Here is a 17,788-nt window from a genome sequence, read left to right on the forward strand (position 1 = left end):
AAACACGTGAACGATTACTCTCAGCTTCTGCAGGACTATGTTTTGTACAAGACTGAGCAGAATGACCCAATTATTTACATTTATAGCACCTTGTAGTTCCCACTACTGATGTATGATTTCGTGAAGACAGTTTTAAAGAAGAAAAGTTCTTTGAATTGCCACTCTTCTTAGCCTCCTGAACAAGATTATTATTTGGTGATGTTTTGCTATGCAGACTTCCACCCTTTTTACTATGCTCAGAAGGGTAACCTTCTGCTACTGCTTTAGTGCAGCTGTTCTTTTTACCATCCTCAATGGAGGAGGAAATATTTCCCTCTGCCATTAATTTCACTAAAAAATTTGTATCTGTGTGAGACAAGATTTTTAAATTCTTTGCTGCGATGTTATGCATCACCTCAATTGAGGCAGATTGCTGTAATTTGTTTGTTGCAGCACCTTCTTGAATCCATTCTATAACCACTTTAAATTCCCCTGAACTTGAAGTTTCAAAAAGAAAAACATCTATCGCCAGTGTCAAAAGGTTGAGGAGCTGATTCATTTCCTTAATTGCAACTCTGGGACCTGGTAATGTTCTCCCATCTCCTTAAATGAAACAGAAAACTCAGTAATAGTGCAACTCAGGGTGTTAAACAAGCGATTAAGGAAAGACACAAACAAATTTTCATCCAAGTAGCATTTTTTCCACAGTAAATCCTGAAAGAGATTTGACCAAGATTCTCCATGTTTTGATGTTCCGCACCAAACATACATATATGCCACATGCATGCGGGTTTTCTTGGCATCTACTGATCCTCATTAATTTTCTTCAACTCCTTCATATTTGTTGTTTCCACAGTGCTCCCATATAGGACAAGCTTCTGAATTTTTGTAACGTCGGCACCGCCCTGATTGTCCTCTATAAAGATGGTCAAACTGCGAACATTCTAGAATTTTACATACTTCAAGACAACTGGTTTTCCTTCAAGATTATCTGGTGATAAAACCACGGTATCACTTGGAGGAAAGTCATTTACATTGCTAAACCCCATATGCTCTTTATTTGCAAATAGTTTCACTATCTTTGGACTTCCTCAGTAAGACCTTTAATTACCAAAGAATGCAATTTGATAACTTGAGTAAATGGTATATAGATCAGTAGCTGCTCATCTGCATCACTCTCAAGGTAAAGCCCATTATCTTCCCTGTAGCCCTGTTTTATTGCATTTACGATGGATTGAATCCAGAACCTTTACAAAGCCGCAGAAGAATGTTTGTTACTGGAATCCAAAACCGATTATCAAATGCTGAGAGTAACGCACCAGGCATCCTTTCCACTGCTACTTCATCTTTGATTATCCAAAATATATCAGTGCCACTGCAGGGTGCATCTAACAACACCCTATCAAGTGAATTCAGACCCAACACCTTTGGCAGCTCTTTGCCATCATAGTCGCAGATTATGCTGTTTATCACACCCATTCGATGAATATTTGCAGACAAAGATTTAAGTCTTGAGTTTTTCAATTCATTAGCATATATTATTCCTGTATTCTTCATGATGATCCTTTCTATTAATTGCTGCACGCCGCCATTGTGATCCAGGTGTATATTGATTGAACTCTAGAATCACAGTATCATCTAGATTCTAAATGACATTGGCAGTGGCGACTATCTCTGTCACAATAATCTGAATGACCCACAACCCCGTACCACCATCCATATGGGAATTCCTTGTTCCTTCTCTACTGTATCTCAACATGATCTCCAGGACATAGAATCATTCAAACAAACAGATTGGTGAAGATCATGGGCAGGTGTGTCCACAGGAGGTGCTCGCAGCCTGTCCCACTGTACTCCTTCCTCAACAACAATTTTTCGATGACCATGTGGTGGATACCTGGCCTTGAAAGTATCGGTTTTGCTATCATAACTAAGCTCTGTGTCGTAACAAGATAGCATAAACCCAACATGTCCACGCTCGCGATTGTATACCTGAGCTGGAAACCAAAGTTTACCACTTTCAAGTGCCAGATACCACGCCATCACTGAATCACTGGGTGAGCTGCTTTTGCCTCCTTTGTTAATCTTTGGCCGTAATCTCAACCACGAAAATTGCCAAATGCAAGACAGGGACCTCAACAAGGAGTTAACTTTGCAGCCATCTAACACCCATGTCTCATTACTCATTGTAATAGTCCATTGCCATTCACGGTAGGCTGCAGGACCAATAACCTTCCCCCATTTTGCTTTCAAACGAGGCTCCCACAGGTAATTGCTCCTACACCTCTCCCTTAGATCTCTGTAAACACCAGTGACCAGTAACTTCACCATCAGCATTTGAACCGTATATTATAAGGTTTCCAACATATTTGTGACCACCAACGTGTGAGCATGAACTCACAGCTACATGACCTTTGAGGCTTCGAGATTCTATATCTTCTTTTGAAACTTGCAATCTGAGCTTACGACCACACCTAATGACCTAATGATAAGGATAAGTTGTCGAATTGACAGGCAAAGGGTATAAGCTGATCACTGATAATGGATTTTGATGGATATGACAGCTGTGTAAGATTGTCTATCGAATCGGACAAATCCCCGATTTCGTAGCGCAGCCAGTTTAAAATGTGAAATATGCGCTACGAAATCACCTAAAACATGTTGCTCTGCGAAACCGCTAAAAAGGATTTACGTGCTGCGAAAACACTTTAAAATGATTACAGGCGCTACGAAATCACCTAAAGAGCTTTGTGGGACATAGTAACCTTTGAACAAAACTGACACATGGTTATGTGACCAGTAATAAATGAAAATGCATAGTTGAATCAAGAATGCATAGTTGACTCAAGACTCCTAAGACTCAGACTCTAAGGCAAACAAAAATCAAACTTAGACTAGCACTGACCTTTACCATCAAACTGAAAGTGGTAAATTTTGGCATTAGAATTCTTAAGTGATAACAGATTCCAAGGCTACAATCCCTGACTATCCTTCCTTTAAGATGCCAAATAACAAGTGCATGCATTGCTGAGGAAATTTTCACAATAATATGTCAAACATCATTGCAAATAATGTTCAACACATATCAAATGTTATGAGTAAGGTACCATCATACTCACACTTAGATATTGTGCTAAGAGTTGAGCTTCATCCCTAAACCAAGGATTCATGCATTATTACCATGCCATATAATTGGGCCACCAAGTAATCATATCTACTATGAAAGAAATAAATCAATCATAAACCAACGTTTAACTCCTAAACATTAGTTTAGTTATTTTTCTAAAAAAAATCATTATGAAGGCACCTTTTCATGAATTTTTCTGTCACTTTCCCATGATAGAGCCTACCCATTCCAAGTGTTGAACCCAGATGCTTTGATACCACCTTTTAACACACCCTGTCATAATCCTTACCATAACAACAATTTAGAGGAGGTTGTTACTATGTTGAACCAACATCCAACGTGTTGTCATGGAAATGGTGTCTAAAAATTTCGATCTTTTTAATTTACTCAAACCTTAGTTCGACACCACCATTTCATTCATCCTGTCAAGACAAGTCTAGTGATATAAATGTTTACCTCATTCCAACCTTTGGGTTATGAGATGTTCCCATTATATTTCTTCAAGCTTGACCCTTAGTTCTTTAAAAAATTGCAGAGCTATAAGTCTAGAACATGACACATAACACCAAAATTAGTATTACCGGCCCTTTCATGCTTAAGTCTTCAATAAAGACACAAGATGCCTTTAAATAAAGACTATAGATCTGTTCTGGGTCTAAGTGCCTTTATATGAAAGCTATGCCAAATGAGACTTCGTTAGGCCTATTGAACTGTAAACCCCGAGGGCTAATTTAATGCCACAAATTTCCACACCCATGATCTTCACGTCGTGCATAAATATTTATTAAAGTCCCGCCCTATCCTTGCTGGCCACATATAACATATGTTTATGTGATAAAATCCATGACATTTTAGGCCGTCAACTACAACCATTCATTTTTTTTTTTTTCCAGTTTTCTGACTTTTGTTACTTGGAAACTCCCTTTTTCCCCTTCATTTGATGCTCCACGCTAGAATTTGCGAGCTGACTTGGTTGCGGGTCCACCCTACACCAATGGAGTTGTGGATGGGCTCACACATCTTACCATGGAAGCTAACTTAAATCATCCAACACAAGTTAAATATGCCCTTCGCCCTGTGCCTCTAGGCTTATGTGTGAATTGGGAATATGATTGCATTAACCATCTGCACCATCACCTAACGTCACTCATCGGGGTTCATACCGCTAGGCCATTTTGATGCCAACTCAATCCGGTCCTTCACTTTGACACATATTAAATTTTATCTAGGGAATGACTCACGAACTGATCTGTCTTGTGCCGGTCATGCTACACCAATCAACAATTCGCTGGGAATATGTGCCACCTCCACTCAACCTCTAGACTTGCGTACATTAGTGGGACCATGTCCCAGAACGTTTTCCATTGGTCATCAACTCTTGTTCAACCACCACCATAGCCCATTGCCTTGTCATCCTTCTTCACCTTAGCCTGTGTTGTGCCTTAATTCTCCGAGAAATTGCCTCTGGGATGATGTGCACAGTGGGTCCTCCTCTGAGCTGATGGCATGACTATCAGGATTTCATTTCCACATACATGATCCTATCTGTTACTTCGCATCACTTTCTTCATTCCTTCGGGTAGTAAACCACTGGTCAATGAGAATACTTTCCTCCTCTATGTTGTAAGCCTACTTGGACTGGTGCCTAGTCATCTTGATCACTCTTTTGTGCCGCTAATTACAAGCATCCAAGATGTAGCCTTCAACCCATGTCACCCCTCCATTTACCCAATTGCGATAAGGCGCAACAACACCACCTAATCTGGCACTTCTACAATGTGGATCTTGTTGGGACCTCCAAATAAGGTATAAAGAGCAAGTCTATAATGCAAAGTCTCATGCCTATGGTCGCAGAAGAGCAATTCACAATAGAACTTAACCCATAGCTTGACTAAGGAGGTTCTCTCCAAGTTTTGGGCCATAAGCCATATGTTCATTCTTGAATCCAGTGGTTTCCACAAGAAATCTCTCCATTCTACATTATACACCTTCCATGAGAGGACTCGACTATAGCTTGGCTATGGTGCATTTGAAACCACCTGGACTTGTGCCAGAATATAACCATGACCACTTGAGTGTCCTAAGGAACCCATTGGTGCTACCCCTCCTGAGCTTACAACAGGATTTCCCTCTCTAGGTTTGTAGTGTGGGTGGTGAAGAACATTGCCCAGGGACTTGTCCATTCAAGCAAAGAACTTATCAATTCAATCTCTCAAGGATTAGAAATCACTTTGGTCTTTCATGTTTTACAGGGATCATATAGACCTTATCTCAAAGATCTACAAGTCTCTTTGAAATATGAGGTGAGCACTGGATGCATCTACGGGAAACCATAAGGCACATGGTGCCAAAAGGACCACAAGGAGATCAACACTCCTGAAGGAAACAAGAGATCCTCCCGTTAATTCCTATTGTAGGTATAAACCATGATTGTATTCATATGAATGCTAATATTTCAAGCCTACAAGTAGTTCCTTGTTATGGAAAGGAATTCCTCAGATGGGATTCATATATGGTTTCTTTTTACCCTTTGCCACATGCTTGGTGACTCCTAAATAGCCTCCAAACCTTGCCACATGCCAAGGCACAACCCAAGGCCTACAATGATTAGGTCAGTAATTATGTGTGGATACTTGAGAGCCACCTCTATGATGGTCCAAGATATTGAGCTAAAATTTTATCCTAAGCATCTTGGCTATTCACATGGAGATGAATATAAATAACCATTGGAAAGGTACCAATCAAGTTGAGTACATGGCTATAACCAACCTTTCAAGATAAGGTTTATCACATCTTCTCAACTCCACGATGACAGACAAAATATGGCTCTCAACCTTGGGAGATTCAACTTGGATGTATATATATATATATATATATATATATATATATATATATATATATATATATATATATATCAAAGATGAAGCATGCAGGAAGTGTAGGGGTATAAAATCAATCCATTTAGACTCATGAGCAGTGTCATTCGCAACACGGAAATACTAGGCTCACTCTTGATTATTCTCTTATGCACAAGGGAGATATAACCCAAAACTGGGGTATACATTATTGAAGCCATGAAATAGACCTCATCTAAATTAACAGGTCAACAAGAATAAGGGAGGAGGAAATCCTCAGTATTACCACATTACAAGCACAAGTAATGATGATGCAAGCTTTGAAACTCCTATAGTCATCATACTATAATAAGGAGAAATTCTCATGCTAAGCATTTCTATATCATAATCAATATTCCTACCTGCTATTCAAGTGTATTCAAACATCAACACGGTACACTAATGAATCATGTACACAATAGTAATTAATGCAAACATGCCTTCTACAGTGATAAAACCATCTCAAATAGGAATGAAACCATGTTTTATTGTGAATAACAAGCATAAGAGAACTTTTATTAAGAAATGCGGGAATATTCAAATTGAGAGTGGGACTCTATATCTCCATCAAATCATAGATATCTACAACCAATATTACTTGTAATTGTCACCCTTGAGCTGAACTCCAAAGCTTGAGGTGGAATGATTTTAGAGGGAACCCGTCAATGAATGCATAGTTGAACTAGACCACCACTAGGTCACCCTTCCTTCATTCCCAAGGCAAGCCACTACTCTCATTGAATGCTTATGCCCAACTAGTTTTAAACAGGGTTGTTTAGTTGGTTTTCAGCTCTCCCATCACTCAATAGCGTAACTCAAGATGTGGAATCCTTTGTCTCTTCTACAATAGTTCTTAAAATTCCACTCTCTCTTCCCTTCTCACAAGTTCTACATACCAGGAGTTTCACTCTTCTGTGTATCCAACTTTTGTCTTTTGATCCCCCTAGAGGAAACATGTCCAATAGTTCCATATTCCTGCAGTCCTCCCCTTTTTTCCCATAACTAACAACCCTTCTTCTCCATAGTTTCGTAGTAGCCTCTTCATGGAAAACACAACTCTTTCATCCTTCATGTTTTTGTCTAGTTTTGCTGGTTAAGGGAGTCAAAGGACACTTTCCCCTGTCCTTTCTCTTTCAGTTTATTTATGGCACAATCAACGCCATCTTAAAACCACTCATCCAACCAAGGATTGATATTTAAAGTAGAAACTCCCTCAAGAAATATCCTACCTCAAGTGATGGAATCTATTTCCCCCTCTCAACCTTTTAATTTATAAAAGTATTTACATTGCATACATGAGGATAATCAATTGGGGTGTTACACACACATACACACACACAAAATTCAAATCATTTTGAACTCTATCTAGCCAGGCATTTCATGTTAAGTACAAAAATACATTACAATGAGTCAAGGTTGAGCAACATTATAGGCATTTCTTCATACATCGATGGAATCATTTCAAATCAGTAAATGCAAACATATATTCATGGTTATTGATGAACATAATAAATACTTATCTTAGCAACTATATAGACAAACAATTTTGGGACAAAAACTCTTCGTTCAACCATAGAAAAGTTGCAGCTAGTCCTCACTTGCAACTGTCACCCCCGAGCTAGATTGCAGAGACTAAGGGGACTTTTATTCTTAGGGTCTCAACTTCAACTGTTAGTTGAAACAAGTATTCTATAGGTTCTCCTACCTCCACCGACTAGCTATTTAAGCATTTAACAATTACATAGGAAAATCTAGAAGCCTATTTCCTCTACTCTTGAAACTACAACAAAGTGGTTCCACCTAACTTGGGGACTCTAGAACCCACTGTAAAACACAAGTATAGTAAAAGAGGCATTTAGAAGTCCTCATTTTAGAAATCTAAGGAACAATCTCCCAACCCAACCATCAAGTAACTCTAGAGAAAACTGTCTCCACCCTCTAGCTAACACGGACTCAAGAGGCCATTGTTCCTCACCTAAGAAAAACGTCTTTGTGTCATTTTGTCAATAAATAGGATTCACTTTTCCTCTCTGCCTTTGTGTTTTCCCTCCTGAATTTGAAATCTTCCCCCTCCTTCCTTTCAAAGGTTATCCCTTCTTTTTCTAGTTAGCCCCCAACTTCAAAACCATCTTCTCCCCATGTACCATGCTTGTTCGAATGATATTTTCCTTTTCCCCCTTACACAATATTTAGATACTTACCTATGTCTACCAAAATCTTGTTAGCCTATCAAAATTTTCCACCTACCTGTATGTCCACTAGGTTCTTCATTGTTGGTTAGTTTTTTGTAGTGGGTGTCCAACACACCTTATGAGCTGGTATTTTTCCCATCTTTCATCTTTAATTTCTTGTCCATATTTCCTTATTTGTTGCTATAAGAAGAACATTTTTTTCGTCCTCTATTTCCAGCTGATAAGAAAATCCAAATTGTCCCTTTTTTGTAGATATGTTCGCTGCATGACTAGCTCAGATTCTTACTATAAGGAAACCTTAAAAATGTCCCCAACAAGTAACCACCTCAACTCTATAATCCATGCTCCTTTGACTCAACCCATTTTTATCAAGTATTTACACTTCATGAGTGTAAAATAATTGGGGATGTCAAAATTCAAGCCTTACTATTGATAACTAATAGTCACTCAATAACTAGAAAATGTATATCAAGTGATATAATATTAGATTTGATTATTATATTAATAGATGTATTGTGTACATTGACAAATTATTTCTTGGAAAGAGGACATTGCTTGTTTGTCTAGGATGTGTGTAGGTCATGTAGGTGAGTAATTAGAAAAGGATCTCTAAGAACTCAAGCATTGTTTTCTGAATCTACTTTGAACAAATCTCACATCAACAAGCAAAGGAAAAAGGTGTGCACACTCTCCCTATATTTTCATCTACACAACACATATTTTGTGGTAGATATAGGAGAACATTTCATATTGGTAACCTCATTGTATGTAGATCTAAGGGAAAGATATGCAAATAAAATCTCCTTTTTCCAAAGGGAAAATGCTTTTCATGTTTTATGATCCTACATATCTCATAGAGTTCCCCACTTACTTTAGCCATCATACTACCATAATTGATTAGTCACTACCATTTTATATCTTTGATTCATGGGGAAATCATTATGAAAGTGGCCTTTAGTCCCACAAAACATGGAACATACTACATCTTTATCACTATAATTGGCTTTGCCAACTCCTATCAAGTGGTATTGGGACTATGCTAACCCTCATCTTAATCCCTAGACTAAGGATTTTTTCAACTCACTTGTAGACTCTAGTAGCATAGTGGATTCCAATGCTTACATCTACATTAAAATTAAATATTACGATAATGAAATGAACATGTGATATAGTAGCTCACTAATAAACCATTATTTATGTTTCACTTGTTGAATATTCTAACTTGGTTGACTTATCAAATCCTAAAACTACTAGTCATACTCCCAAGTGGTCATTCCCAATTTTTTCTTAGCATCCTTATATTCATCCATGCCTTGTTATTGTTAAATTGGATTCTAAAACTCCTTCACAAAATATCCTTTTAGCCGAATCAAAGTAACACTATGCATTGCAAGAGCACTCTTATTACACTTTATCTATTGCTACAATTCTCCTCCTGATAGAATTGTTTGGAATTCCATCAACCATGTAGCATCAAGGGTACCATTCCAGTTCCAAATGGTGGCATAGAGGAACCAATGTTGTTGTAGATACGTGTCACTTTTGTCATGGAATAAAGGAAACTACATAGGTGATTCATTTAATTGATTCATTGACAATCTTTGATATATTGGTACCAACACAAATCCATGTTGTCCTCGTTGTTAAATCACCGAGAATTCTTGTTTGGAAACCCATATAAATAATTAATGTTAAGGAAAACTACTAAGTCTCTTATGACATATTTTGTTTCATCCATAGAAAATACAAGAATATTACTTAAACTGCTAATTAACTACACTTTCAAATTCTATGCAACAATGATCACATGGTCTGGATAAGTTTCAAAAGGAGTAGAGGATACAACATAAGAGTGACGAACATCGTTACGATGAATCAATTTTCTTACTTAATGACATGGCCATCATTAGACTTATAATAGTGAAATTATACAAACCCAAATGCATATTTGAATTTCTTCTCTTGATTATGCTTTTCTATAGCTTCCACAAACACACCTATGTTACCAGACTTGGGTAGTGTCTCTACGCATATGATCCAAGTATCTTCATCCTTTGCATTTTCATGTAAAAACCACCTCATTTCATCCAAATTCATTTCCTCTATAAACTATTATCTTTTCAACATCACACTTCCCCAATCCTTACTTTTGGGGCTAGCCAAGGGTTTTCATTCACTTATCTCCTTTTCTACATCATATTATACTCCAATTATAGTTTAAGATCAACTAATATCATCAAAAACTCTTTATTATGCATACTTTTTCCATTTCTTCTCACAAATAGTGCTCTAAGATCTTTATGTATCTTTATTGCTACCTCCATAGCTCTTTTTTAGAGTATATTGAATTTACCATCACTAATATCCTTAGAGTACTAATGATGTCAACTCTGTCATCTTGTCATCCTACCATTCCACTCCCTATGCAAGGATTAAGATTTTGTATTCATGGGGCTAAGCAACATATGCTATATCACCATCAAAATTTTATCCACACTAGTATTTCTTCTATAAATGTTCTAGATAGTAAAAAATTGAGCACCTTATTCAAATATTGAGGAGATTCTATTAAAAACTCAAAATCATATACTTCTATTGCACCCTTTAAGGAAAAATCAACTTCTCATGTCAATTTATGGTTATAAAATTGGATATTTACCAATCTTTTAGCAGTACACTCAACTTTTTTCCAATTTCAATGCTTATCCATGAGATTTTCCAACTATTAATGCAAATTCAATAGAAATTATACATAAAACATTCCGTGTGGATTCACAAACAATATTCCTCTTTGAATATAGCAAATATCCTCCCCTATGTGCACACTTTCTTGATAAGCAAGTTCATGAATCTTTACTTTGATCCGATCCTAAATATATCCCTTATCTATATCCACCACATAATTAACACTTGGAATTGGTTAAGGTAATCACAATGAAACTATATTTATGTATTTTTAGATAGATAGGAAGCCCCAAAAAGGTGTCCAAAAATTGATTTATGTAGTCTAATGCAATGACATGTTCAACCTACCATGTGGAAGGATGTCTCACCAAAGTGCATATGATAGTTACATGTTATTAAGATGCAAAGTCTTAACAATTTAGTGGAGGTAACATTCCTTATTAGTTAATTAATTACATTTTTTTAGTCCATAATAACTAACAACATTTGTGTCCATTACAAGCACAACAAAATTACCTAGGAAACACAAAAACATAAGTAGAACAATAATGTATTGTATTAAGAGCATGAATGGTATTGAATAACTCCATTGCAAATATAACTAAGGAATGATACATCCAAGTAGGTAATTAGCCATTAATCATGCTAACCTCATAACAACAACACAAACGTATTTTGACACATAACTCTCTTATGTAGAAGTGTATGAAGTGCTTACAAAAGATTTTGGAATATACTATGGAATCCATTGTTGAAAATAGAAACAAGAAATGTTGAAATTAACATCAAGGAAAAATCCTAATTTAATTTGTCCTTGAATTAAATTGGGAATTAAATTGTAATTCCACATCTCATGACAACTTGTAATAGTTAACTAATTTAATTTGTCATAGTTGGCTTAGTTAATTTGAGTTGAGGGTCTAACTCGAGTCATGTAGAGTGTCTCCTAGTTTCTAGGAGCCCTGGTTGAGTTTATTTTGAGTTGTAATTATTTAATTCAGTTTAATTGAGTTAAATTCAGTTAAACTAGTTCTAACTGATGGAGGAATTAGTGGGAGATCCAATAGTAAGGTGTAACTTATGGTAGTGGGGTGTAACTAGCAATGATCAACCAATAAAATGAAGATTCACTTGTAATAACGCATGCATGTGAGATCAGAGAAAAAACCAGTTGAGATTGGAGTTTAGGGATAGTGTACTATCGGTTGTATAATCATATGAATTGTATAGGTGGTGCATGAAATTAGAGGAAGGCCTATGAGCGTTGCGAAATTCATACTTGTGGAATTTCCCAATTAAATATGGGCTAATTCCCAAGGAAACTATGCAAGGAACTAGGAGATTAGAAGCTAGGAAATTTGGCCAAAGGAAATATGTAAGGCATATGATAGAAAAGTTTTATGTAGGTTGAGCAGAGCATATTGAATTCATCTAGATTCTTTAAATAATGCAATATACAGTTAGTAGGAGTTTTTAGCTGTGGATTTCCCTAGAAAATCATTGTTTTGATGTGTGATTGAATTCTTTCTCTTATATGCTTCATGATTTCCTCGATTGTTTATTGTTTCCACAGATGAGTAGAGTTGATTCAAGTCAATTGTTTGATCATATTACAATCTGTAGTTTGAATCTACAAGGAATTTCTACATGGTATCTATGCTAGATTTGTAGAAATTTCTACATGGTATCAAAGCCAAAATCACTATAGAATAGGAGAAGAGGAGTTTGTCTTTTGTAGGAGAAATCGAATTTACAGTATCATACTTCAGAGCCAGCAAGATGTCGTTTTACGGATTGAGACTCAAATATTACCATGAGGGTAGTTTGAACTATATTTCCTAGAAGGATAGGATGGAGGCAATGTTGGAAGACAACAAGCTTAAGGAATTCATAAACAAAGATATTCCTAAGCCACTTGATGCTCAAGATTTGGTAGAGTGGATAAAATGTGTGGTAAAGGCGAGAAGTATTATCCTAAAAGGATTTCGAGATCATATTGTCTTGAACCTCCATGGTAAGGAAACTCCATTTGTAATGTGGAAGGCCTTAATATATATATTTCAAAGCAACAATGACCATAGTAAGCTGGCACTTAATGACAATCTCAGAAAGATCAACATGGAGAAGGGTGATACAATACCGAAGTACTTGACCAAGTTCACCCGAATGTCAGTATGAGCTTGGACGTGTTGGTGTTATAGTTGTTGAAGATGATATGGTGAGCCTAGCACTTCTAGGCCTTCCCAAGAGCTAGCAAAATTACCAGGACTTAGTTAATGGGATAGAGAAGCTACCAAAGCGGGAGCGTTTGTGGTCTAACTTGGTGCAAGAAGAGATTCAGTGGAACACCAGAGATGGGACATCATCCAAAGAAATGGAAGAGGATTTTTCATTAGTCACAAAAGAAAAGAAATACAAGGGAAAGAAGTCCCAAGTTGAGGAGGGCGGCAAGAATAAGGATTTGTCAAACATCAAGTGTTTTTAGTGTCATGAGTTCAGGAACTATGCCACGAAATGACCACAGAATAAAGAAAGCAAGAAGGAGCTTGCAGTAGGTGAAGCTCTAGCTTCACAAGTTAAACATGGTTTCATTCTCATTGTAAGCATGGAAAGAACTGTAATGGGAAGCATGTGGTATCTCGATAGCGATGCCTCATTACATATGACGGGGAATAGAGATCTCTTCAGTGACCTAGGGGGGAAAGACTTCAAGCATAACATAGAGTTTGGAGATGATGGGAGGTATAGTGCGACCGATGTCTATACTATTACTTTTAGAGGGAGTCTAGCTCCCTTGTCAGACTCACAAATGTGATGTATGTTCCAAGACCAAAGAATAATCTTGTTTCCATCGTGGTATTGCAAGAGTGTGGCTAGAATTTGATTTTTATCGAAGGAAAGGTTTTCCTTAGACACATCTTCATGAGATAGGTGAAACGGATCATTGTACAAATCAAGAACCTATATGCACTTGAGGTACAAGATTCATCCAAAGCCTTGAGAAGAAAGGTGAAGGTTAGAGACTTGGTGGTTGAGAGGGAGCATGAATTGAATGTCAACATGCAGCCTCAAAAGCAGCCTCAGCAAGTTGTGGAGCAACCATAATTGGAGAAGCAGAGAGGAGACCAAGTGGAGACATCCACTCAAGAAGAGACCTCTAGTAGGGGAGAATTTCAAGCCAAGTGGGAAGAAGGATCACATGTAGCCATACCTCCAAATGTGAGGTGGGGTGATATGAAACCTTAGTCCAAGAGTTTCAAAAATTGGGCAAGATCCATTGAGGTGTTTTTTTTGTCTAATGGATCATTACCTTGCTATGGGGGACAACTTTATTTAGTAGTAGGAGTATAAGTGTCAATTAGATACTGAGGAGTACATAGCAGTATTGAAAATAGAGTAGGAGGCTTAGTAGTAGAGTTAGCAAAAACACATTTTTCCCAGTAGACATCTGCAGACACAGTTGATTCAGTTTATTTTGTTTGGATGATATTTTTGGTTGCAGATGTTGAAGTAGCAACAACAACAATGACAAGTGTTGCATTCAAAAAATTCCAAAGGTACCAGATTGTTATAGAGTTGAATTCCTTTCTTATTTAGAGGGAGTGTTGAAAATAACAACAAGAAATGTTAAAAATAACATCAAGGAAAAATCCTAATTTAATTTGTCCTTGTTCAATTAAATTGTAATTCCAAATCTCATGACAACTTGTAATAGTTAACTAAGTTAATTTGACTTATTTGGCTTAGTTAATTGAATTTGAGGGTCTAACTCGAGTCATGTAGAGTGTCTCCTACTTTTTAGGAGCCCTAGTTGAGTTTATTTTGAGTTGTAATTATTTAATTCAGTTTAACTGAGTTAAATTCAGTTAAACTAGTTCTAACTAATGGAGGAATTAGTGGGAGATCTAGTAGTGAGGTGTAACCTATAGCAGTGGGGTGTAACCGGCAGTGATCAGCCAGTAAACTGAAGATTCACTCATAATTAACTCATGCATGTCATATCAGAGAAAGACCTTAGTTGAGATTGGAGTTTAGGGAAAATGTGCTATCAGTTGTATAATCATCCAAATTGTACAGGTGGTGCATACAATTAGAGGAAGGCCTATCAGGATTGCACAATTCATATTTGTGGAATTTCCCAATTAAATATGGGCTAATTACCAAGGAAATTATGCAAAGAATTAGGAGGTTGGAGGCTTGGAAATTTGGCTAAGTATTGGCCAAAGGCAGACAGTGAGGCAGAGGGTAGAAAATACCTGTGCAAGTTGAGCTCAAGGTTGAGTAGAGCATATTGTATTCATCCAGATTATTTGACTAATGCAATATACAGATAGTAGGGGTTTTTAGCTATGGCTTTCCCTAGAAAATCATTTTGTTATCTGTGATTTAATTCTGTCTCTTATATGCTTCGTGATTTCATCAATCATTTATTGTTTCCACTGATGGGTAGAGTAGATTCAAGTCAATTGTTTTAGCATATTACAATTTGCAGTTTGAATCTACAAGGAATTTCTACATCCATTAGGTATAACCCTCTCATACAAAACATTACAAAAGCATATGTTTTCAAAAAACTTCATAGACATGCATAGAGGATCAGAAAAATTTGGCATAATGGATATTTATGATGACTTCATAACTTCCATGTAGCCCAACTTTGAGGATTTATTTTCTATTGGGCTACTTAGTCAAAATTGAGCCACAACATTCCTTATTAGTTCTTCAAGGTCCTAATTACTTTGATTTCTCATATCATCCGCCAAGTCCAAATATTTTAGAGCTTTGTGATCTATTTATTGTCTTCCCTTAGATGCAAAACTTATCCCTATTCTCCTAGTAATTCTCACTCCAATTAGCATCCATAGATTAAAGTACTATATGTATTATCATTAACAAAGAACACACTCATAAATTTTTCTAATTGCTAGCATAACCTCCACCGTTAAAAAATTTTCACAAAGGACATCATACTTGGCAAGAGATCAAAATATCATTTTTATGTTCCCAAGAATATCGTATGCTAGCATATCCATTGCCAACATTGCAATATTTCTCTAATATAACTTCATGTAGAGTGGTACTAAATTGGATTCGCACAACATAATTTATCAAACAAAACAATAATGCCTTGAAAATAATTAAGCCAATGAAATAAATGTATACATAGAACTCATCAAACTCTAACTTTGTTTCCTTTATTGAATAATAATGTATGATCTTTCTTACCTTCACAAAACCATCACACTCCCTTGCTTTTACAAAGACCCACTATATAAGGCCACTTAATGAGAGATAAAATGTAGTTTGATCAATTACAAATTTCATATTTATGTGATATTTCATTAACAACCTTCCAGCAACCCAATGGTTCAAATTCGACACTTCATATTCAAAAGTTTATAAAAAATTACTAAAATAAGAAAATACTTCAAAACAATATAAATTATTACTATTTTAGGAAAAAATATATATCATTGTATTCTTTCCATTTATAAATCAATTCTCCAAGGTCACATGGAATACTTGAACATAATTATTTATGGTCCTCATGTTTAGAATGACACAATAATGTCATATTTTGAAATGCAAATGTAGATAGTATAATTCTCTCAACTAGAAATACTTCTACATTATTGAACAAACCATATTTTCACTCTTTTTGAAAAGGATATATAGATTTCTTCCCTCTTGACCAACTAAGTAGAAGTTGATCAATATAATGTCACACATGATATCTAACATCAATCGACGATGGCACACATTGATATCAATTAATATTATTAGCATATTAATCTATTATCTTAATCTATTTCGATGATTTGTAAATTTTATTTTAAATAGGTTTATATTAAAATATATGGATGATTTATCAAATCTATATAGTATATTAATCTAAGTCTATGCACTATATAGATCCAAATTGATATATGAATGTAGTGTAATACCCTTCACACTCATGGAAAATAGGATATATGGTAGAAGGAGATTAGTGTTTGATTACACGATAAAGCATTGAGAGGTTCCCTTTCATTGGGTTTGCATAGGTGGTATGGGCTATTGATGATTCACAAACAAAATTAACGTGGAATCCTATAATATCTCTATATAAATAGTAATAGAAAAAAATGTTGACATAGCCGCAACCACTACATAGCAACTTCAAAGAGTAATTCTATACCTAATTCTCCACATCAACCTATAAATAGGTAGAGATGAGTTAAAGATAAGTTGGTGTTTAAAGAGTAATTCATTTCACTAAGAAAATATCCAACCATGCATATCATTTTATCTCTTACTTCCCTCTAATAATTATTCTTTACCACCTTTAGAATATGAATTAATATCTATGCAAAGGCAAATTCAGATATGGAGTAACCTAGCCACTAACACTCAAAGGAAAATTCGGATATGGAGTAACCGAGCCACTAACACTCCTTTTATGTATACATATTTTTGCATATGTTTCTATTTAAAACACCTAATAGACTTACATAGAATGAACACATAGAATAGGAACGTGTTACTAAACATGGAGTCGCGTATATCACTTCCTTAGGTGTGCGTCCAGATACCAGTAGAAATAAATCTACATAGTGAAACTTTGCGTTATATCCTTTTCCTATTCTTTAGTAGGACGAGCCCTTGAATGTAAACACCCGAGTAAACTATTTTTTTCCCCATACTTCAGTAAGACAAGCCCTTCAATACAATACATAAGCAAAGTGTTGCAATGTAGATTGTTTGGGATAATGGGATGCTGTCACTTACCCTACATAAAAGGTAGCTTCTTTAGCTCTTTTGTGGAATCTTGGCATAGTAATAAAAAATAATACAAGTAGACTCTAGTTTAATTCCTTAAAAACATAATATTTTTATAGGCTGTAATTTTAATAAAATAAAAAAATAAAAGA

The 17,788-nt window shown here is 36.0% G+C and overlaps 2 pseudogenes; both read right to left on the minus strand.

Annotated features, from left to right (window-relative positions):
* Positions 1-741: 741 nt before the first annotated feature.
* On the minus strand, positions 742-1,458 carry LOC149142299 (PITH domain-containing protein At3g04780 pseudogene; annotated as a pseudogene).
* A 49-nt stretch (positions 1,459-1,507) lies between these two features.
* On the minus strand, positions 1,508-2,310 carry LOC149142300 (F-box protein At2g32560 pseudogene; annotated as a pseudogene).
* Positions 2,311-17,788: the final 15,478 nt, after the last annotated feature.

The sequence above is a fragment of the Pinus tabuliformis genome, chromosome X (assembly GCF_031772625.1).
Source record: "Pinus tabuliformis cultivar Carrire ecotype Pingquan chromosome X, CPIR1, whole genome shotgun sequence".
NCBI lineage: Eukaryota > Viridiplantae > Streptophyta > Pinopsida > Pinales > Pinaceae > Pinus > Pinus tabuliformis.